This window comes from Herpailurus yagouaroundi, unplaced genomic scaffold (genome assembly GCF_014898765.1).
Source record: "Herpailurus yagouaroundi ecotype Mexico unplaced genomic scaffold, PumYag 165, whole genome shotgun sequence".
In the NCBI taxonomy this organism is placed as follows: Eukaryota; Metazoa; Chordata; class Mammalia; order Carnivora; family Felidae; genus Herpailurus; species Herpailurus yagouaroundi.
The window spans coordinates 8,278,227-8,301,008 of record NW_024412406.1 but is presented as its reverse complement, the minus strand read 5'-3'; the positions used below and the strand labels follow the sequence as shown (position 1 = coordinate 8,301,008).

The 22,782-nt window shown below is 33.5% G+C and overlaps 1 long non-coding RNA gene across 1 annotated transcript in view; it reads left to right on the top strand.

Moving 5' to 3' along the window:
* Positions 1-526: 526 nt before the first annotated feature.
* Positions 527-22,782, top strand: part of LOC121038095 (uncharacterized) — a 50,510-nt gene continuing 28,254 nt past the window's right edge. Inside the window, exon 1 of the long non-coding RNA XR_005794147.1 lies at positions 527-649. This is a non-coding gene — a long non-coding RNA (uncharacterized LOC121038095). The remainder of the gene's footprint in view (positions 650-22,782) is intronic.

Genomic DNA, 22,782 nt, shown 5'->3' with positions numbered 1-22,782 from the left:
CCATGCTGGTAGTCATTGAAGAAATCTGCCTTGTCTGTACTTTGGTAGGACTTTTATCTATATCATCTTATTGCATATAACGTATCCTTTTGTAGAGTATCTTTATTTTGTACCAATATAAATTAATTTACATTTTAGCAATTGCATCTGATATTATGTATATCTCATAGCACTTAGCATAGTGCTAGTGTTTATTACGCACTCTATATATCTGTTGATTGATTTTGAAAGAAAGGACTAACAGGTAGTTAATGATTTTTCAAGGTGAGCATGTGAGTTTTCAGGGTTTTACAATGTTACACTTGCTGAATGAGAACTACTACCAATGACCTTTTCAGAATACTGGTAAAGCTATCCTGGTTCTGCTCCCGCCCCCACCCTGAGCTGACCATCTCATCAAGTCTGGAAAAAATTTGCCATGTCTTTACGAATGCTCAAGGACACAGAAAATTTTTAAAAAACTAAAGACTCAGATGTTCTCAATTTCCCATATTGTAAACCTAGCTTCTCTATTTCCTCTAGCTTCCAAGAAATGTGAAATAATACATCCAGTGATACCTGTCAATGGTCTTTTCCTGTCTTTGGTGAGAAACAAACACATCATGTCTACAGGACATCAACCAAAGAATAGTTTGAAGCCTATTTCCAGGTAATATTTTGCATTAACACTTGATTGCTAGTTATAACCAAATGGCGATTCTAATTTTTTATTCTTATTAATTCCATTTCTCCACTTAAATCCCTATTTGCCATCTATATACTCTCATTATTTTATTGCTTGACTCTTGGTAAAAATGAACACTAGGAACGATAGCTCTTTCCTTGACTGATTTTAAATAAATTAATCAGAATGGGTACTTGCATAATCTGGAAATCATATGCGTTGGGAATAAGCCTGTTGGAACTACTCATTAGGCAATTGTAAGTCATAAGTTTGCTGCTGAACCTGTGTCTGTTAAGGATGTAATGCTTCACAACTGACTGACTGGGGCCATTGTCTAGGTGGAGGTTTTGCTTTTGTGATTGTTATAATTTTATATATATTGGTATAAAATTATTGGTATTCAAACTATGACAGAATTCTAAAGATGTTTCTCAGCGTGCTTCAAATTCTTTGGGAAGCCAGGAGAGTTAATACTAAATATTTGATGAGGTACAATAATTTGAAAGAACTCTAATAAGCCCTTTTAGTCAAAGACTACATAATTCTGATGAGTATTTCTTGTTACTGGTTGACAGCATATGTATACTCATAAATTGGTTATTTTGTTGGAAACTTGAGCAGCAAGCATAGCTGTGCATATTGATGTTATTATACAAATCAAATATGTTTAAAGAGACTGGGTTAACAGAGTCTCAATATTAAAAGGCTATGGTTGACTCTTTCTCTTGGTCTTAATTTCTGTGTCTCTTTATAATTGATTAATGTTCATTGGTAGACTAAGTATGAATAATTTATGATTCACATAGCTGCTGGCTTATTAATTGTTTAATTTCAGAGAAAGTAACTATATATTAAGGAAACTCAAGTTGTCACTCTGAGTAGCCAAGTGAATTTATACAGTTTGTTACTGCATAGTCTAGAAATAGTGTATCAGACATACAGTCTGTATTTTCTACAGTGCTTAAAAAGAAGAATACTAATGAAATGTTGGAGAGATTTTTAAAAGTAAAAAGGAGCAAATGGCCTGATGTGTCTGAGGACTGCATGCTCTGAGTATTATTTCTCCTTTTTTTTTTTTTTACATTTTCTTCTGCTTCAATGATTCTATGTAATATGCCATAGAATCATTGTAAGATTCTATGTAATATTCAAAAATGAAGTTAATTGAATGATGCTTATTCTTTACAAGAAAACATAATTAAATATTGAAAAGAAAGTTGTAATTAACTTTATATATATTACAATTTCTTTGGAGTTTGAACAAATGATTTTGATTCTGAGAAATTAAAGGACATGATAAATTTGCCTTCTTTAGCAACATGCATGGAAAAAAACATTGCTGTCTCAAAAAATACACATTATTTTAATAATGGTAATAATTTCATTTGTCTCTACATTTATGCTGAAAACCAAAGGCTAGTATAAATTGCATTTAAACTGAATGTTAATGGCCTTCTCTTGTTTGGTAGAATATTTTCAAATATATCTAAAAGATGAAAATTTTAATCAGCATCAGTGATCTTAAATGAAGTTGAAGAATATAAATTTGAAACTTCTACTTTCCTGAAATACAACTTTTAATATTCAAGGACAGGGTTTTGAGAAATGGTCAATAAGATTGATTTTGTCTGTCTTTAAAATACTTTGTGTGACAAAAGTAAGCTTCACATTAGGAAGTGTGGACAATGATTTTCCTAAAAGTGAAATTTGTTTGGATCTGGGAGGAGAAGAAACAGAATAATTTTAATGACTTCTCCTATTCCTCATCTCTTTCATGCATTTAGTGCAAATCATTCCAGAGCTCTGGATGAGCTTCTGTAGAGATCACAGTGCAAAGTTGTGGAAAGGAGCCTGAACTTAATGTTGGCACTATGGTAAACATTTCCACTTTCATGTATCCCTTTAGAGAATTGGGAAGAAAGAGGAACACAAAATGCTATGTGATCTCATAAAATGAAAGAGAAATGAACAAAATAATATGTATATATTGAGAAAGGAGGGATGAACGGCATTTTAGTTATCTTGATTATATGTGAACAAGTCTCACTTTTCCTGGTAGACTGAGCTCCTTAAGGGCATGATGGCCTATGTATAATTCAGCTTTGTATAATATATTTTTTTCATGAATAAAATATGGTTATGGGCTGACAACCGCTTAGATCTCTACAATGTCATATCTAAATCATCTCTACTTCACCTAATGTTAGACTCACTTCCTCTTTCTTTACTCTCTTATATTACTGAATATCCTCAACCTCATGCATGCTCATCCCCTATACACATTAATTTAAAAATTAAGTCATTCTTATTACTCTTTGCTTAAGGCTAAACTTTGCATTGGTGTAATTGATTGCTTTCTCCAGAGCATTGCTCTATCATTTATTTTCTCTCTTACTTTGAGGACTTTTCCCTTTCTTATGGCTACTTCTCAGCTTAATAATAAGCTCACAGTCCAGCCACAATAAAACAATCAAGTGAAAAACTTAATATATTAGCCTACTTTGAGCAGGTGTCTTAGCTTCAGCTATTACTATATCTGTTCTCTTCCTGGATCATGTAAGCTTTTTAAGAAAGTCTTTACTCTGTCTCCATTTCCTTTCTTCACATTTGTTTCTCAATACATTGCAAATCGATTTTACTCTCATTGATCTCTAATAAAGATCACCCTTGACTTCTAGATTCTCAAATCCAATGGTTACTTTTTTAGCTCCATCTTCCGGGATCTCTTTGCTAAATGTGGCATTTTGATTCTTTCATTTTTAGAATTTCTTTTTAAATTATAAATGAGGCTCAAACAAATTTTTTTTCTTTTTTTTTTTTTTTTTTTTTGGTCAAGTGGGTATTTTATTTAGTTGCTCTAGATTTCTCCTTTGTGAGTTGTCTGCACATACCTTTTGTTCATTTTCTTATTGATTTGCAGTATATTTAGAATATATTTCAGATACTAATTTATTATTATTGATATGAATTGCAGATACCTTCTTCCAGGTCAATATAGGGTTTTTCCTCAAAGAACTGGTCACAGATTTTAACTTCTCTATTTCCTTTCTTTTCATTTCATCGTTTATGTCTTATATTTTTATTTCTTTCACTTTCTTAGACTTACCTTTTTTTTTAAACTGAGGTAAAATTGTATATAACATTGTAATAGTTTCAGGTGCAAAACAGAATAATTTTATATTTGTATATATTGCAGAGCAATTGCCACAATAGGTCGTTACCATCTGTCACCATATAATTGACCCCTTTCTCACATTTTGTCCACCCTCAACTCCTTCCTCTCTAACAGCCACTAAGTGAATATAAGTGAAATCATACAGTATTTGTCTTTCTCTGTCTGACTTATTTCACTTAGCATAATACCCTCAAGGTCCATTCATGTCACAAATGGCAAGATTTTCTTCTTTTTCATGGCTAAGTAGCATTTGAGGAACCTCCATACTATTTTCCATAGTAACTGCACCAATTTACATTTCCATTAACAATGTATGAAGGTCCCTTTTTCTCTGGATCCTCTCTAGCACTTGTTATTTCTTGTCTTTTTGATAACGGCCAATCTAACAGGTGTGAGGTGATGTATCATTGGGTCTTTGATTTGCATTTCCCTAATAATTAGGATGTTGATCATCCTATCATGTACCTGTTGGTCATCTGTATGTCTTCTTTGGAAAAATGTCTATTTAGATCTTCTGCCCATTTTTAATCAGATGATAATGGTTATTATTATTACAACTATTGACTTGTGCTCTTTGTATATTTTGGACACTAGCCCCTTCAGATACATGATATGTAAATATTTTCTTTCATTCAGTAGATTGCCTTCTTGTTTTGTTGATGGTTTCCTCTGTTGTGCAGATGTTTTTTAGTGATGTAGTCCCACACTTGTTTATTTTTGCTTTTGTTCCCTTTGCTTTTGGAGTTAGAGTTAAAAATTTAATGCTTTCATTCATTATTACTTTTATATGCTTCTTTCCATTTTCTTTATTCTTTTATGCTGAAACTTATATTAAAGAAATGTTGGAACTCATAATTTTATTCTTAGGCCTTTCAACTTCACTATTCTCTCTTTTTAAAATTTGTTATCTTTGTTCATTCCAGGTCATTTTCACATATTTATTTTCCAGGTAACTAATTTCACTTTGGCTGCTTCTAACTGGCTGCTGAACCAATTGACCATCATATTTTTTAAATTAAAATAACTGCATGTTTCAGTGTTTGAAAAACAGAACAATTCTATTTCATTCCTTCTAAAATACATTTGTTGTTTTATATGAAATCATAAAATGTTTACTTTTCATGCTTTAATTACTTTAAGGTTTTTCATTTTATGCAATCTCTATCATACTGTTTAATTTTCTGCAGTTCTTAGAGTCTAATCCTACCGTCCATTGCATCTGCTAATTATTTTTCATTAATTTGTGTTTCCTATTGTGTTTTGTTAGTTTATCTTGCTTATCTTCAATGAGACTGTGTGTGTATGTGGTTATCCTGAGCGTGTATATTCTATGATATGGGCTGGTTTTGTTTCTGTCATATGTCCCAGAGATATCAGAAGCCTGTGTTGGAACTCCCATGCCATGCTATTCACATGAATTTAATACCAAGATCATTTAAATTGCAAGTTTGTGATTAGGATCATTAGAATTAGGTTTCTTTGTTATACTCTTGTGTTACTAGGTAATTTCTTGTCTAGGTTACTTCTTCAGTTAAGATGTGGTATGCTCGGAACCCAGACTTAATATATTCCAACTCCATATCTGTCAAGATCCTGAGTTTTTTTTTCCTTTCACCATGTGGTCACTATATCTAAATGCCAAATTTATTATACTGACAAGGCCACTGCCCCTGTAACCTGGCATAGACAGACTAGGAAATCATGTACTAAATGGCCTTTTTTTTCTAGCCAAACATGTTGACATTTTTATTGTTCGTCTTTTGAATGTCTTTTTTTGATAAGTAGAAAAATTGAAGTAAAATTGACATATATTAATTTTAGGTGTACAGCATAATTATGTAATATTTGTATATATTGTGAAATGATCACCATAATGAGTCTACTCAACATCCATCAACATTGTGTAGTAGTAAAAAAATTTTTTTCTTGTCATGAGAACTTCTAAGATCTATTCTCTTATCAGTTTTTACTTATGTAGTGCACTATTATTAACCATAGTCTCTGTGCTATATATTACATCCTCATGACTTACTTACTTTATTTTACATGACTGTAAGTTTGTGCCTTTTGACTCCTTTAGCCTGTGTTTTGCCCAACCCTACACTCTCCATCTCTAGTAACCACCAATCTGTTCTCTGTATCCAAGAGCTTGTTTATTTTGTTTCGTGTTGTTTTGCTCTTTAGATTCTGCTCACCTGTAAGTGAGATCATCCTCTATTTGTCTTTCTCTGTCTGACTTATATCACTAATGAAATGTGATAATGGCCTCGAGTCCATCCATATTGTTGAAAACGGCAGTAAATGAGCTCTTTTTTATGGAACAATTTTACCTAGAAGTATGACTCTTTACTTCCATAGTATCATGGAAAAGGTGATTACCATTTGTTAATCTCTCACTGATGATTTAGCCACCCAAAGGAGCATGTTACTGTAATGTGCTTCACGTCCAATTAGTTAGAGGAGGTAAAAATGCAGATGTAGAAGGCATGGGAAAAACCGCTGAAGAACACCAACCTGACAAAAATTCTTCAAAATTTTTTACTTGAAAAATTTCTTGATATTTTGCCTTTCAGCCGCATATTTCTCTGACAGGTGGCATTACATTTGTAGATGGATAGATGAGCAGGCTGAATCACGGTCCCAAAGGTTTCAAGTCCTAATACCTGGAAAGTGTAAATGCTATCTTATTTGGAAAAGATCTTGAGATGCAAAGGTTATCCTGGAATACTGGCTGAGTCTCAAGTGCCTTGCTAAGAGAGAGGCAGAGGGAGATTTGACACAGACAGAGAAGCTGATGTGAAGATGGAACAGAGAGAGGGTTGAAGATGCTGGACCTGAAGATTGAAGTGATGCAGCCACAAGCCAAGAAAAGTTGGTAGGCACTGGAAGCTCCAAATCCAAAATTGGTATCACTGGTCTGAAATCAAGGTGTCACCAAGGCCATGCTCCCTCTGGACGTTCTAGGGGCAGAGTCTCTTCTTTGCTTCTTCCTCCAGCTTTCAGAACTATTGGGATAATAAATGTCTTTTTTTTAAAGACACCAAGTTTGTGGTAATTTGTTCTGGCAGCTGCAAAAAAAAAAAAAAAAAAAGAAAAGAAAAGAAAAAGAAAAAAAACAATGCATGGATTAACATGTTTTCCTTTCTTCAAATTTAGATAGTGGAGTAGAGATCAAACCATCATTTCATGCCTGATATCTTTAGGTGCAGCCATATAATTGAAAGCATCTGCAGGATAAGGCAGTCAACCCCCCATGATTGGTAAGGGTATAGACTCTGCATCTGGGCTATCTGGCTTTGAATTTCACCTCCTAGAAGTTTTGTCATTTTGGGTAGGCTATTGAACTCCTTCTGTCTAACTGTACTCATATATACAATGGGGATAATGACAGGTACATTCATGCAATTCAGTAATAGTTGCAGTAACACCTCTTGTAGGTGTTACGAGGATTAAAGTTGAAATAATTCATATAAGCTGAGCGATGGTAGGTACAGGGTAAATGTTAGCTAATAGTATTTAGTCCCAACATGCAGATGTGGTTTTCTCAGATTGCATTCAGTCAACCATATTCCTTCATTTGCATTCAGTTCGTTAATTGTTTGTTAAAAGGAATATCTCTCAGCATTTAAATATTATGTACTGTGGTGTTTACAGTCACTTTTTCCTAAACTTGAATTCTTCAAGTAATGATAACGAATAACAATTACATATATGACATCACGTCACAATTTGTCTAAATTAATAATCATTAATTGAACCATTTTGATATAAGAACACTGTATTTCTTTATGTAGAGATAAATTCAGATAAAAATCTGTGATGGGCTAACTTGTAAGGAAAATCTCTAAAATATTTAATTTTCTTACTAATATTCTCTAATATGTTGAATGTATAACATAACATTGCAGGAAGCAAAAAAAATGGTAAATAAATCTTCCAAAAAATAACTTTCTTGAGGGAGCTCTATAATATGGAGCAAGAGAACAGCTTTTCCATTTTTAGGGAGGTCTAAAATTCTAAGATAATCTTTAAGAATGTTACAAGAAATGATGAAAGTATCAGCTGAGAAGAAAAATTTTTTTTCTCATTTATGTTTAACTGGCACATTGTAATAAGAAATTTGGGAGTTTTTAAAAATCTTTCTAAATTAAAGCGTAATTAACATATAGTGTTATATTAGTTTCAGGTGTAGAATATAATGGCTTAACAATTCTATACATTATTCAGTGCTCATCATGTTAAATGTATTCTTAATCCTTTTTATCGGTTTCACCCATATCTTTCTCCACCTCCCCTCTGGCAACCACCAGTTTGTTGTCTGTTATTTAAGTCTATTTTTTGTTTGTTTGTTTGTCTCTTTTGTCTTTGTTCATTTAGTTTCCTAAATTTCACACATGAATGAGAAGTTTTAAGGCTTTATCATGATGGTATTTTCTAGTCACAAAGGCTATTCTACAGACGCTAGCAACATTAACTGAGAGGCACCTAGTGTAGTCCTGTTCTATGAGTTATACAGCAGACAAACCATTCTTGCTGGACCATTGGGCTTATGTAAAGGCATCTTGAGAGATAAACTTAGAGTAGTTTCTGGCATGTTGAAAAAGTGTTGCAGTGATAGTTAAATATACAGTCATTTGAGTCTGGTGGTCTTGCTTAGGAATCCTTTCTGCTACTTATGGGCTGTATGACTTTAGGCAAATTATTTATATTCCCCTATAATGTGGAGATAATATTAGTGTTACCTGCTGGAGTTGTTATAAAGATTAAAGAAACGTATCTATTTGCAGTAATGAGCATAATGCATAGCATTTGGTAAACAGGCAGTGGGGAGTCAGTAAATGACTTTGAAGCAGGGAAGAACAGGACCAGAAGTGCACCTTAGACAGATACACTTGGCTGCAATGTTTTTGGCTGGCAGTAGGTGGGAAAGGATTGGAGGAAGGAATTTATGACCTGACACAGTGCTTTCCAGGAAAGCTTCATTGCACAAAACTAAATATACCTGTAGGGTGTACTATAATGGGTACCACTGAGGGCATTCTTAATAAATGTTTGGTAAAGATGAGTTCATTCTCCCAGCTATGTACAAGGGTCTATTAAAATATAATAAAGCAATAGAAGTTATTTAAATATAGAGTAAAAAAACAAACAGAAAACAGTTACAAAAAATTCAAGAGTTTTGTTTATCAGGATAACAATATCTGAGCATAAAGTAAATAATTCTGTTCAAAATAAGGCAAAGGTATCTTTATTTTTCTTACATGTTGGCAGATATCTGAACATTTCATAGCCCTTTCTCCTTTTGGTTACTTGCCACTGAATTCTCAATTTATTCTTTCTGCCCATTGTACAGTATCTGAGTTTTATAGCCAAGATGAATGAAGGCACATTTTTTAAGATACATTCTAAGAAAAATATATGAATCAGTTTGGCAAACATTTAAAAAATTGATTTCCACAGTTAAATATTAGCTTACTAATGCACTTTACATTTTTCAAACACTCATTGATTGCAATAAAAATATTGTTTGTTTTATAAACTCTATCTCCAAAAGTTTTCAATTATCATACTGTAAACAAGGATTTGATGAAGACGCAAAATAAACCTGAGCTTTCATCTTTCTCTTCCACAACTTGAGGAGTAGAGAATGGTGACAGGGTTTGATCCAGCCTGGGTGCTGGCTAGAATCCAACTGGTATCCAGAGAGAAGCAATGCTAGCCATATACAGACTTGTGCTGTCTGTACCGGGCAGCTCCCCACACAGCTCTCTGCATCCCTCTGGCCATGTGGTACAGCTCTTCCATTCCTTTTAGGTCAGAATTTCTCAGTTGTTTTTTGCTGCCGCGTTGCACATTATATTTGTGCTTCAAGGCCAGGTTGAAATTATATACTTTTCTTTCAGCTGAATTTAGAGAAAAAATATGTAAATTAGTTGGGCTAACATTTAAAGACATTTATTTCCACATTTAGGTATTGTTCTTACGTGATTTCTGCCCTGTATTTTCCTTCCCACAAACAATACAAATTAATTTTATAATGAGATGGAAAGGTCAATATGTCTCTTTTTGCAGAGGTTTGCTATGCCTTTTGAAGTCAAAAAAAATTCAACAGTGTGCAAACTATTTTACTATACCACATTAGTTTTGTACTTTAAAGAAAAATGAGTTAACAGTACAAAACTCTTTTACTATATCACAATCCTTTCATTTTTTTCCCTTTTTTCTTATGATGTCTATGAGGAAGATGAGTATCCAATGAACCATTATTTCAACAAAACCCATCAGTTGGAGCACTGGATAGCATAGCAGAGTCATGCTATAATGCAGAGGTTCTGAAATCGAGCTTTAGAGACCTCTTCAGATTGTCGTGGAGAAAGGGGAGAATCTAAATCCACTGCAAAAGAGTTCTACAATTCTTTAAAAGTTTTGAAAGATTAAATATACAATTTGGAGGTCATTGATTTAGTAGACTGTATACCTAGGGGGAGAAATAGACTAGAGTGTAGACATAGCTTGTTTTACAATGCCAAAAAAGTGTGAATTCCTAAAATTAGTGAAGTATTTTTTTTCAAATTGAATACTATCTTACTAACATGTGTCATTTCTAGGAAATCTTTAATAATCTTTTTTTTTCTAAATTAAAGAATAGATTATTTCCTAAAAACTTTTTATGGCTTTTCAAGAAGTTAAGTTTTGTAAATCGGTGAACTTCTACTAATGTTGAACCATTTTCCAAGTTTTGAATTGATTTCCTCATTGAGATGCTATTTTTAGATCATCTTCAGTATTTTAAAATCCTTATTTGGATGTACTGCTATCTTATTGGATGATTATGCTTCATCAAACTGTTTTTCAAAAAATCTTCCTAAAATTGGCTAATAATATGTGATTAGGAACAATTTTAATATGGAAGCAAATCTGTAACTGTCTGTAAAACCCAGTTTTAGTCATTTGATGAGACTCTTCTAAGGGTTCTGAAAATTGCATCAATGTTTTTAAAGACCATTATAGAATTTTTAGCATCACAGCATAAAATCCGTATATGAGAAGTTAATAGGCTTCCCTTACGTTACTTTCTGCTGCCATGGGCATCTTCTGTCACTCTTCTCATCAATATTCTCCTAACATGAGGTGCAAGAAGGTGAGTGACCCGGAGGGAAAGAGGCGACCTGGTGAGCTCTTGAGTCCTTGGAGCACCTGTTATCCATGGATTTCAAAGCACTTAATCCTGTTTGATGGTCCTGTGAGTTAAGAAGTGCTTTACGACTTGGCTGTGAGCTTGTCATGGGTCTCCAGTACATTATTGGAAAATAGAACCCCTGGGCTATTTTCCTGACTCCTGGGTCAATGTTCACGTCAAGAGATGACACTTGAGCCTTGGCTGACAGGGGGATTGGGTGCTGATGGTTAACACTACTAGTAATTGATCTTCTTGCTTTTTGTTTATTCATATGTACAAACCTGAAAAATTAAATATCCCCACACTGCATGATCTCCCAGTATTTGGAGAATTATGATCTTCTTCCATAGAAATATGAATAATTTAAAGAACATGTGATTGTGCCATGAACAATTGAAGTCAAAGACAAGAATGGAATAACTAAAAAAAGCCTTGTGATAAAATACAATTTGGAGGAACTATGTTAAAGCATAAACCAGTTATGAGATATTTATAGACTTTGACTTTGTAAAGCAACTTTGCATTTGACTGTGTTTATTAGTGAATGGGAATTTATTTCCCTATATTGAATGAGCATTTCTTGGCAGGCAAACTGTGCACAAGCTACAATGAGCTTCAATGAAGTGCTTTCACATTCCCTTCCCACTGAGTTGAAAGCCTTCTTATATTCTCTCAAGTGTGTTTCTTTTCTCATGGAGGATGGCTTTGTTGAAAATTGCTTCCTCTTCTCTTGATTATTGAATCAGATATTATATTCAGTTCTTCAATACTTTATAGAATGTTGGTGAAAAATGAAATATAATGAGTATGATTCTTCCCTGTATTTTGAACACTATGTAGATTCAGCTGTAAAGAATTTAGCGGAGCGAAGCCAGTATTAGAGGAGAGATATTTAACTGACTTTTCTCTTTCTCTGTAATGGCTCCCATCACATTCCTGCCTCCACCATTATGATACTCTTCATTTCCAGCATTTTCTTTATGTCTCAATAGCCAGAGTCAGCCCTCAGTATACCCATTTTGAGTATACCCATTTACTTCAACCCAGACGACTCATGTGGCCAAAGGTAGTTTGCTATTATTTCCCAAACAGACCAATGTCCTATATTCTATATTTTTAAGTTTTCTTCCTTCTTCATTCAGCATTAATATTAACCTGACCTTAGAATGTTGTTCATCTGCTAAGAACAATTAGAATGAAATTAAAACACCAAAGATGAATATGGTGTTTTCCACACTTCAATTCAAACTGTCAAAGGGTTGGAAAAGTCCTGAACTTATATTTAACTTTGCCTCTTCATAGTTATCCTGCATATCATAAAAATATGAAGTAAATCTTATCGCAGTTATACTCTAATATTTGTGCCATTTTGTGTAGGCATACTGTAATAATTTTATTTCATCCTTTCTCAAGCAGTTGAGTGTAGTTATTAGATTATAAACTCTGGAGCTAAATCCTTCTGTATCTGTCAAGTTCTACCTGCCTGAGGTTTCTTATTTATAACATGAAGATAAGGTTGGTGTATTAAATAAGTTTATAAATATGGTGCTTGGTACGTAGTACATGGCATGTCAGAGTGTTCTTCTATTGTTACTCATTCATTATGAAAGATTTGTTGAGCTTTTACTATGCACCTTAGTGGTGACCTTGTAATGCTAAAAAATATTGAAGGGCAAATATTAACTCAATGATCACTTAAATAAATAGAATTTCAAATTTTGATAAAAATCTCAATTAAAATACAGGACAGTAGGAAACACAGTTGCTGGAAAATAAGATTGAAAGACAAGTGAATCTGGTTTATTTTGGAGGGAACAGTAAGTCTCCAATGAAGACTAAATATTTGAATGGCAATCTAAAGCATTATAAGAATTCATCGATTTAGTGGGAAGAGTGTTCTAGAAAGAGAACTTGTCAAAATTAGAGAAGGGGTCATCGGTACTAAAGTATCTGAGAGAATGGGAAGTAAATGGGTATAATAGCAGCAGCAGCAGAAAAGTGCCTATTTAAACAAGGAAAAAATAAGAAACTAGGACAAATGCAGGCAACTTCTTAGGTTTGATGGCAGGGAGTTTTCTTCTCATTGTATCAATTTACTCCGTGTAGTAGAGTGTGAAGCTCTCTGCTGAGAATGAGGTTTCCGTGATAGGACTGGTGGTTTGAGGATATGCAGAAGGTCTGAAATCTTTATGTGGAAAACAGGAAAGTGGCTTGACCAATGAATATGGCACAATTACTGGGAAGTGTTGAGTGTTCAGTTAAGATTGGTGGTTTATTAATTCATATAAAGGATTCCACATTCCCTGTTGTATGTTTTTCTGTAGCAGAACTCAGATGCCTGAGGTTAGACCAAAGAAAGGTCTCCAGTTCTTAAGAAAAGGACCACCCAAATTGGAGGTCTTTTAAATAGATAAAATGCAGAGACAGAGGAATAGAGGATTTAGGTGTTATAAAGGCAATGGTTAGAATCATGTTCCACAAGATTTTAACTTAGTGTGGAGAGAGGTTTTGTCATAAGGAGATTATTTATCAGGCAATACTAAAGGGACCAACACATTGAAGTTTTTCAGTTGTAAAGAGTGTTAGGGTTGTAGTTAGTGTAATTAAATAATAATCTAAAAACTAAAACAAAAACTTGTGAGAGAGGAGAATCATTTTTTAAAGTTTATTTATTTATTTTGAGGGGAGAAGGGGCAGAGAGAGAGGGAGACAGAGAATCCCAAGCAGGACCCATGCTGTCAGCACAGAGCCTGGTATGAGGCTTGATCTCCGGAACCATGAGACCATCACCTGAGCCAAAATCAAGAGTTCGATGCTAACCGACTGAGGCACCCAGGTGCCCTGAGAGAGAAGAATTCTTAAAATACCAATATTAAGATTGGAAGAGTTTTAGTAATGATAGTTTCTAGTGTCTGTCCAGGAAAGTGGATGGCCAAAGAGAAAGTCCTTGATGATGATTTGAAGGAACTGAGAGGCCAGGATTTGGGAAGAGTTGTCCATGTGGCTTTTAGCAGAAATTGTCATGAGTAGAGAAACTTTGAGTTAAGTGCCAAGATTTCAACAAATGGGAGGGCTGGGTGGTGGGAGTGAGGGTGTGTGGGGGGGGTGCTGGGATCTTAACAAATGTGATTATGAGAGTAATATAGTGGATTGGAATGAGCTTCAAAAAAAGCAGAGTTTTTTTTTTTTTATAAAAGCATAAGGGAATGATTGTCTAGAGATATGTATATGAACAGTTCATAAAGGAAAAAGCAATTTTTTAACTCTTGCTTTATAGCGAAAGTATGGTTTTCATGATTTTCTCATAATTGGTCATTAAAATACATTTTTTTGATTTTCACATAATTAAAGGTGGAATGTCAGTTTTGGCTTAGGGCCCAAAATGTCCTTTTAAAACTTGCTTGCTTTTGGAAACTTCAGTATTATTTAAAGAGCTTTGTTTTTATTTATAAACATAAACACACACACACACACACACACACACACACACACACACACACATTCTTTCTGAAGGTAGAAACACCAGTATAGAAGTTATCAAATGATACCAGATATTAGATGGTATACTGATAGACTGTATGCATTTGAAGATTAAAAAAATATGTTAGGGTAAAATATGTTTACCAGAAATTTTTTTAAGAAACAGAGAAGACATTATGATGAACTAAGTGTGTGTTAAAATGTCGCATACAACTTTATCCATGCTCATACATTAGAAAGGTGGTTTAATCACCCATAAGAAATTACTAGCTTCTCTGTTCGTGAAGCATGACATTTCAATTGCACAGCCAATAAAAGAATTACATGAAGAGACTGAAATGATTTACTGTATGGAAAGCATCAAGACCAAGGTTACCATGGTGAACTACCTTTCTGCACACTCAAGGTCAAGTGAGAGTGACCCATCAATGGGCAACCTTCAGTTGAAACCTAATATGGAATTGCTCTTACAATTGTTAGTTGGTTTCCTTCTTAAATAATAAAGATGACTGTAATAGGCCTGTTACCATTATTTACCTATGCTAAATTTAAATTTGTAATTTAAAAAGTGACATTATTGTTAAGAAATTGGTAGAAGAACACTGGCATTTCTCAGAATCTCATAAATTGCAGCTGTGCACTCTGATCATTTCCTGAAAATGCGGATAGGTTAGGAAGTGTTTACACATTTTTAATGTAAGTTGAAAAAGATTCCAGTTGTATTGTAGCTTTTAATGTTTAACCAGAATCATCTTTATTGTAAATCTTATCTTTATTCCATTGGGAGGGAGAGAGAGAGTATAAAAAGTATATACATATTATAAAATATTGTTATGTATAATTAATACCTTAAAATATGTCCAAAATTCTGGGAAGTTCTTATATTGCTTTTTTTCAGATATGTTTTGTTGATGCATAAAAAGAGGACTGTACTAATAAATGTCTTTTGAATTACACATGGTGTAAGAAAATGAAAGCCTTTGGGTTATGAATCTTGGATTTAAAGAGGCAATCATCAAATATTTAAGATGAAAATGCAGTAACACATGCTTGCTGTCATGTGTAAGTTTGGTGAATGTTATGACAAGGTTTTTAAAACATTCATAGTTGGAGTATTTTTATGAAAATATTCATTAATTCAAACAGACATTCATATCTGGCAACCTGCATTTTAATCGTGATTTCTGGCTGCATGAGAAAATCGGAAAAGCCATGAAAGAATGGGTGAAATATATAGCAATCATGTTTAAATTATACATTATAAGGCATACATATCTGTACGTTGTCATATTATGCATTAAATTTAATGCATAAATCAGATTGTTATAATTCTGATGTCGCCAAAAGGCACAAAATATGACAAACAGGAGTAGGCATGTAGATATTATCATATTCAATAATTCAATGAGCATTTGTTTTATGTAAATTAACTTTCTGTTAATAAAGATTATCCTCATTTATTACACCACTTCCATATGATAATTTAAAAAATGTCCTTTTTTCTCTAGAAAATCATTACAAAATGCGAATAATGCATTTGTTTAATATCTATATAAACAAGATCTTACCATCAGATTAGTTCTGGAAATGAAAGCTTTATTGATTTCTGTAATAATTTTTATAATATGGCTACATTGCAAAACTGAAGCTGCTAATCTCATTTTTTTTGTGGAGAACTCTATGCATTTAAAGCAGTGTTTAAACTTTTTGTAAGTAAATAATCTTAGTTTCTTTAGAATGTGTTAATGTAAAGTTTGTAGAAAATATACTTTTGGAAGTAAACAGAAAGTACTGTGAAGAACTTAGCAAACAAGTTGAATTCCTCCTCTCAGTACTATATTCTAATGCCAATTAAAATAATATTGAAACCTAATCCAATTAACTCTTGCTGTTCTATATGTTACTCTTTTAAAACTAGTGGGAGTCCCATTGAGAAGAAAGGATTTAATAAACTCTCAAATGGCTGAATTAAAATGATAAATAAGTTATAAAATACCACTTTAAATGACAGCAAATGATAATATCCACAAAATCCACTGCACATACATCTTTTGCAAGAAAAACGTGATGCAGCATTTTCTAAGGAGAGGTATATTTCTTCTCACTTGTTACACCATGATATTTTAATGGTTTATTCAAGTCATATTATATGCATGGCACTTTATCATCTGAAGCATGCTACAGTTTCTGATTGAGCCCTGTAGGTATTCATTTCAGAAAGTGAACATGTATTATTTTAATTTAATTTAATTATTCTATTCTATTCTATTCTATTCTATTCTATTCTATTCTATTCTAATTTTGAGAGAGAGAGAGAGTGAGTACGTGGATGCATACACACATGAGTGGGGGAGGGACAGAGGGAGAGAAAAAGAGAGAGGAGGCATAAGAAAGAGAGAGAGAGAATCCCAAGCAAGCTCCGTGCTCAGCATGGAACCTGACATAAGGCTCAATCCCATGACTGGGAGATCATGACCCAAGCAGAAATCAAGAGTCATAGGCTTAAATAAATAGGCACCCTTATTTTAGATGCTTAAAGTTTCACAACATTGTCATCAGTGGGTATGCTTATAAACTTTTCAAACTAGTTTGAACAAACTAGAATTTCTCCTTGAAAGAAGGCTGATAAAGGTAAATTATGGAAAGGTGAGGGAAATTTCACTTTAAATTTTAAGTAGAAAACTTAAGAATCAAAGTAAAGAGCACTTAATGTACACTAATTAGACATATTTTCTCTACATTAGCAATGGAAATTCAATAAAATTGATGGGGTGAACCACGTGAAATTTTCCAATATTTGAACAGTTTTGATGCACAAGAATGGTTGTTTCATATAGTTCAATGTAAGATAATTTGCATATGTGCTCATTATTGCATAAAATATTTCACTGTATACATGACAGCTTTATATAATATATTGTTAATCAATTATTTGTGCAAGACACCAGTTCTTAAAGTAGAGACTTCACACTGTACTGGAAAGAGGACTGAACTAAGAATTTATATTCTGGCCAGGCCTCTACCATTTAATCACTGAGCCATGTTAGGCCACCATGTAATTTCTCTGAGTTTTGCTTTCCTTATTTGTATTATGGAGATGTCACAGTTTGGAGTGCTTCAGATCACAAGTAACAGAAACATAGCCAACATGGCTCCGACAGAAGAGGCTGCTTATCTTAGATAACAAGAAATCTGGAAAAGTTCCATGGGTGCCTCAGAAGTCCAACAGTGTCATTAGCAGCCCAAGTCTCTTTGTCCTTCCTCTATGTTGCTTCTCTGGGATGGTTACAATATCATGACTTCTTTACACAACAGTGTGTAAAGGACACATGTCTATAATTTGACCTTTTCTAAAAGCAAAGAAAACCTTCCCTAGAAGACTCCACTAACATCATCTGAAATCTTATTGTATCACATGCCCATGCCTAAATCAATCACAGGCAAGGGGGAAAAATATCATCATCTCTGCCTTGGGTTAATTAAAGGACCTCTTCCCCAAGTTGATGGATGCAAAGACAGTGTGCAACCTGATGAAATGAGGCCCTGATAGTCAGGGAAAAAGAGGAGGAGGCTTAGGTGGGCATCACCGATAGTCTGTGCTACACTAATTCATGCAATAGTGCAGTGATGCCACATGAAAATTTGGAAAATAAAGACGTTGAATTTCAATGCTTTTCTACAATATGTGACAGAGACCTGACCAAATTTGGTACATAAAAGTGAAATCATACAGAAACAATTCATGTGTAAGCATGTGCACTAAGAGTGGGCTTAAAATATGGTTCTCAGTTGTGGTAAATAAAGAGCTGTACAACTCGTATATTAATGGCATGGGAACATTTAAAGTCATGCGTAATAGAAGAAGAGTGAGATTTTAAAAACATTTAGCTAATTTGCAATCAAACAAATTAGCAAATTTTCTGTAATTTTAAGAATGCTTAAAAAACATCCTTGGATAAAGCTTGAGTTGACTAAATGCCTAATCTTAAGTTTAAAACTCATTGGATTTACTGATTTTTGCTTTAAGAAGCTAACCTCTATAGAAGTTCAAACATGCAGTTAGGAAAATTGCAACTGTCCTGAAGACAGTATAATAAGAATACAGCAACTGGACCTTCAATATTAATTTCCAACAGATTTCAGAGATAAGAGACTGCCATCAACTCTGGGAAAATGTTTTCTGATTTATATAAAATATTTGACATATAAATAGAAATATATAAAATATTTAGTAGTGACGTAATTAATATTTTAGGTTGTGCCAGTGAAAATGAAAAGCACGAAGAACAAAAATACCAAAGGTGCATCAGTATTGAGATTAAACTTATAGTATAATATAAACTTACTTTAAAAATGGAATGACTTTATTTTTAAGAGGCTATTTCTTATAAAACTGGCACCTATTTCCGGGGTTGATACCTGAAATACAGATGGTAAAGGAATACAATAAGTTAAACAGCAGGATTAGTTGGTCGTTAACTCCTTTTTTTTTTTCATGTTTTTAACATTTATTTATTTTTGAGAGACAGGGTGCAAGCAGGGGAAGGGCAGAGGAAGAGAGGGGGTCACAGAATCCAAAGCAGGCTCCAGGCTCTGAGCTGTCCTGACACAGGGCTTGAACCCACGAACTGTGAGATCATGACCTGAGCCAAAGCCGGACACTTAACCAAGTGAGCCATCCAGGCACCCCTAGTCATTAACTTCTTTTTTAAATGCAGTAACCAAAAGAGAAGGCCAATGGTCATACAGAATATAATTGAAGTTACTTTGAGGAGGCAAATTCCTCTGTTAGACATCGTTGTTGAACTTCAGTAGGGATTGAGTTGGTGAGAATTTTTTTTTGTATGAGTGTTCAGATTTTAGAGGCATGTGATATAATTTCTTATATCGAAATCCTTTTTTTTGGTAAATAATGTACTGAAAACTTTTAATTTTATTCTTTTTTAAAAATGAACTATAAACCTGAGAACAAACTGAGGGTTGATGGGGTATGGGAGGGAGGGGAGGGTGGGTTATGGGTTTGAGGAGGGCACCCTTTGGGATGAGCACTGGGTGTTGTATGGAAACCAATTTGACAATAAATTTCATATATTGAAAAAATAATTAAGCCTTAAAACCCTAATTAAATGCCTAAATTGTAAAGAAAAAAAATAAAAATGAACTATAATTATTCATCTTAAAAGAGAGCAGAATGTGTAAACGTCTAATTGACATAATCCACTATTTGTTTGACTCTTGTATTGCATTTATAAATAAAAATTAAAGATATAAATATGTGCGCTATTGTTTTATGCATTCATTCGACAAACGTATTGGGTACACGCTATGAGTGAATCATTTGACAAGGTGTGTGGGCAATACAAAGCTAAACAAAGATGATAAATGAAATAAAAGAGATTTTTAACAAGTACCCATACAAGGTGGTATGGGATAAATGTTGTGTGGAATGGAATAAAAAATCCTAATACCATGCCATGGGTAGATCTCACCAGTGATTAACATTCAAGAGTCTATAGTGGAGTGAGTAAAATTGAATATAGTGTTGTTTCCATGTTGGTGTAAAAATTATAAACTGTTCCTAATTTTAATCTGAAATTATATCCTTCCTACATTTTTGAAGTTAAATGTCCTATCTTTAATGAAATGGTGATTTTGAAAATATTCTTAACTGACAAAATTGAATATTGGATATGCCAGGCTCCGAATTTAGTTTAATAACTTAATTGCTTCATGGAAATTGTATCTTAGAACAACTGATATAGACCAAGAACTATAGGACCGAACTCAGGAAATTCAGTTTGAAAGAAATAATGAATCTTCCGTGTGCAAGAGGAATGAGGAAATTTTCTATTTCTATATTCTGCCTACCTTTTTTACATACTCAGTCCAGGGAATAGATTATTCTCCCATGCAGTGCAGACACAAGGGATGCTTCTATGCACGTTTTGGGGGGAGAATGGGATGAGTGTGAAAAGAGAGTTGGCAATGAAGTGGTTGGATTGAAAAATGATCTCTTCATGCAAACTAAATAGAAAGAGCCGATACAACACTAGTTGACTGTGTATTCTCAACCTACTGGGAGTTAAAATTTCATAAAAAAATCTTTCTCTCTCAGTATACAATCAGCTGCAATTTTATTGAATGGAGTATATGTTGAAAATCAAGATAATATTTTATTTTATCTGGCAACATGCTTAGCCAGAATGCTGGTTATGCCATGAAGCGTAGGTATAGCAAGTCCATTCTTTAAAAACTTCACTTGATTTATTAGTTGAGATAGCAAACATAAAATAACACATGAAATTGCTGCATACTGCTTGAGAATATTTGGCCGTCTTAATTGATTAATTTGTTTTGTGTATATTTTTAATCTTAAGGGGAAATTTTTTTTGGTGTTATTTAGATATATCGATTCTGAAAATGTCTTCTTGTAGGTATAAATGAAAACAATATCAGACTGGAGAGAAGAATCCATCATCATCATCATCATCATCATCATCAAATTATTTATAAATAAATAATTAACATCATCATTAATAGCTATCAATATGATGACAACTGTGTTTTGCAAACAAGGAAGTAGATATTAACCAGCTTGATTTATGTCACATAGATAGAACATGAGTACTGACTAGCTGAGTGGCTTTAGAAAAAATAAATCATAGCCTAAATCTTTTATATAAAAAATTATGGTCTGTATTAGGAAATCTCTAAGAAACATTTTGAGGTTACAAAGGTCTAATTTTTGCTTCAAAGGGTTTTTTTTTCTAATTTTCCTTGAAGATATGACCTTTTGCTCATAATGCAACAAAGTTAAACTCACACATTGTACATGCTAATTTGAAGCTCCAATTGTAATTTATTGCATCTGAAATAGAAGGAACACAACTGGTTAATGAGTTTGATCACATTTCTGAATTGTTTACAGAACAGAGTCTAGGGAAATAAGCTTTCACAGCCTGTAGGGTAGTACATGTATAAAACTAATACTTTAAAATAAGTTATAACAAAAATATTAAATACCATTGTATATGTAGTTGGAAGATTCGAACTCTGCTTTGATTTTGTTGTACAAAGAAGAAAAGTAAATGTCCCCCTTCAGATTATAAAAATCAGTGGATGGAGGGTGACAGTACAAAGTAAAGAAATGATTTTTAACTTGCAAGGTGTGCCCAGTTTCTCTGCTATGTTGCTAAATGAAGCCACTGTGGCAAATTGTTCTATTATTTGGCAAAATTGTTAAGGGGCTTCATTATTCATGTATCAGAGGGTGTTCTACCAGCAGGAGAAACTGAAATCACTCCTCAAAATAATGTAAAGCATTACCAATGATTTGGGCAAAGGAATCTGAGTGGATGATAATGTGTGTAGTAGGACTATATCCTTCTTCCTTAAAGTGGATATGGTCTATATTGTCTCTTTAAAACCATGGTCTGTTTTAGAAGTGTGTGTGCATGTGTGCGCGTGTGCATGTCTGTATGCACATGCCCAATAAATGTAAGGATATTGAAAGGTAGAATAAGGCAAGGAGAGAGGAAAGGAAGTATACTTGAGCTAATTTTCTCATTTTTAAGAAGTCAATAGATGCAAAAAATCATTCAAAGGTTATTTCTTGAAAAAGTTTAACTTTATAAGGTCAAAATTTTTGATAAATATATTTTGTTATGTAACCATAATCCCCACGATTATTTCGGCCTAGATCTCTATTAATTAGATTACATGTTCACCACATAGTCTCTTTTTACTGTGATTTATCTAGAGTTTGAAATTTTTGATTTATCTTTTTGTTGAAAAATGTTTATGATTCATATGATCCACCAGCTTTTTTTATTATTATTCATGCATGCTCTATTCACTGGGCTCTGGTTATTTCCTATTTGAGAATATCCATTGCCTTCAGACTTAAAGGACAACTTAGTAAGGCATAAAATTCTTTGTTCACACTTTCTCTCAGAAGTGTGGATGTCCTCAGTAGTTGTAGACATTGCTCTTCTACTTATGGCACTCCCTGAATGCTGCTGTGGAGACGTCTGGCACCCAATTTATCTTTCTCTCTTGTGGATGACTTCCTCTTACTGTATGTATGCCTACATGAGTCTTTATTCTTGAAGTTCAATGACTTCAAGAAGATAGAGCATGGTGAGATTATTCTGTATCAATTTTTCCTGGACTAGGTTCACTCCTCAGTGCAGATTCGATTTTTCTTTATTTCGGGAAAATGTATTCTGGCATATTATTAAATGTATATTTTAAATTGTATATGTTTTCTTATTCAGAGACACC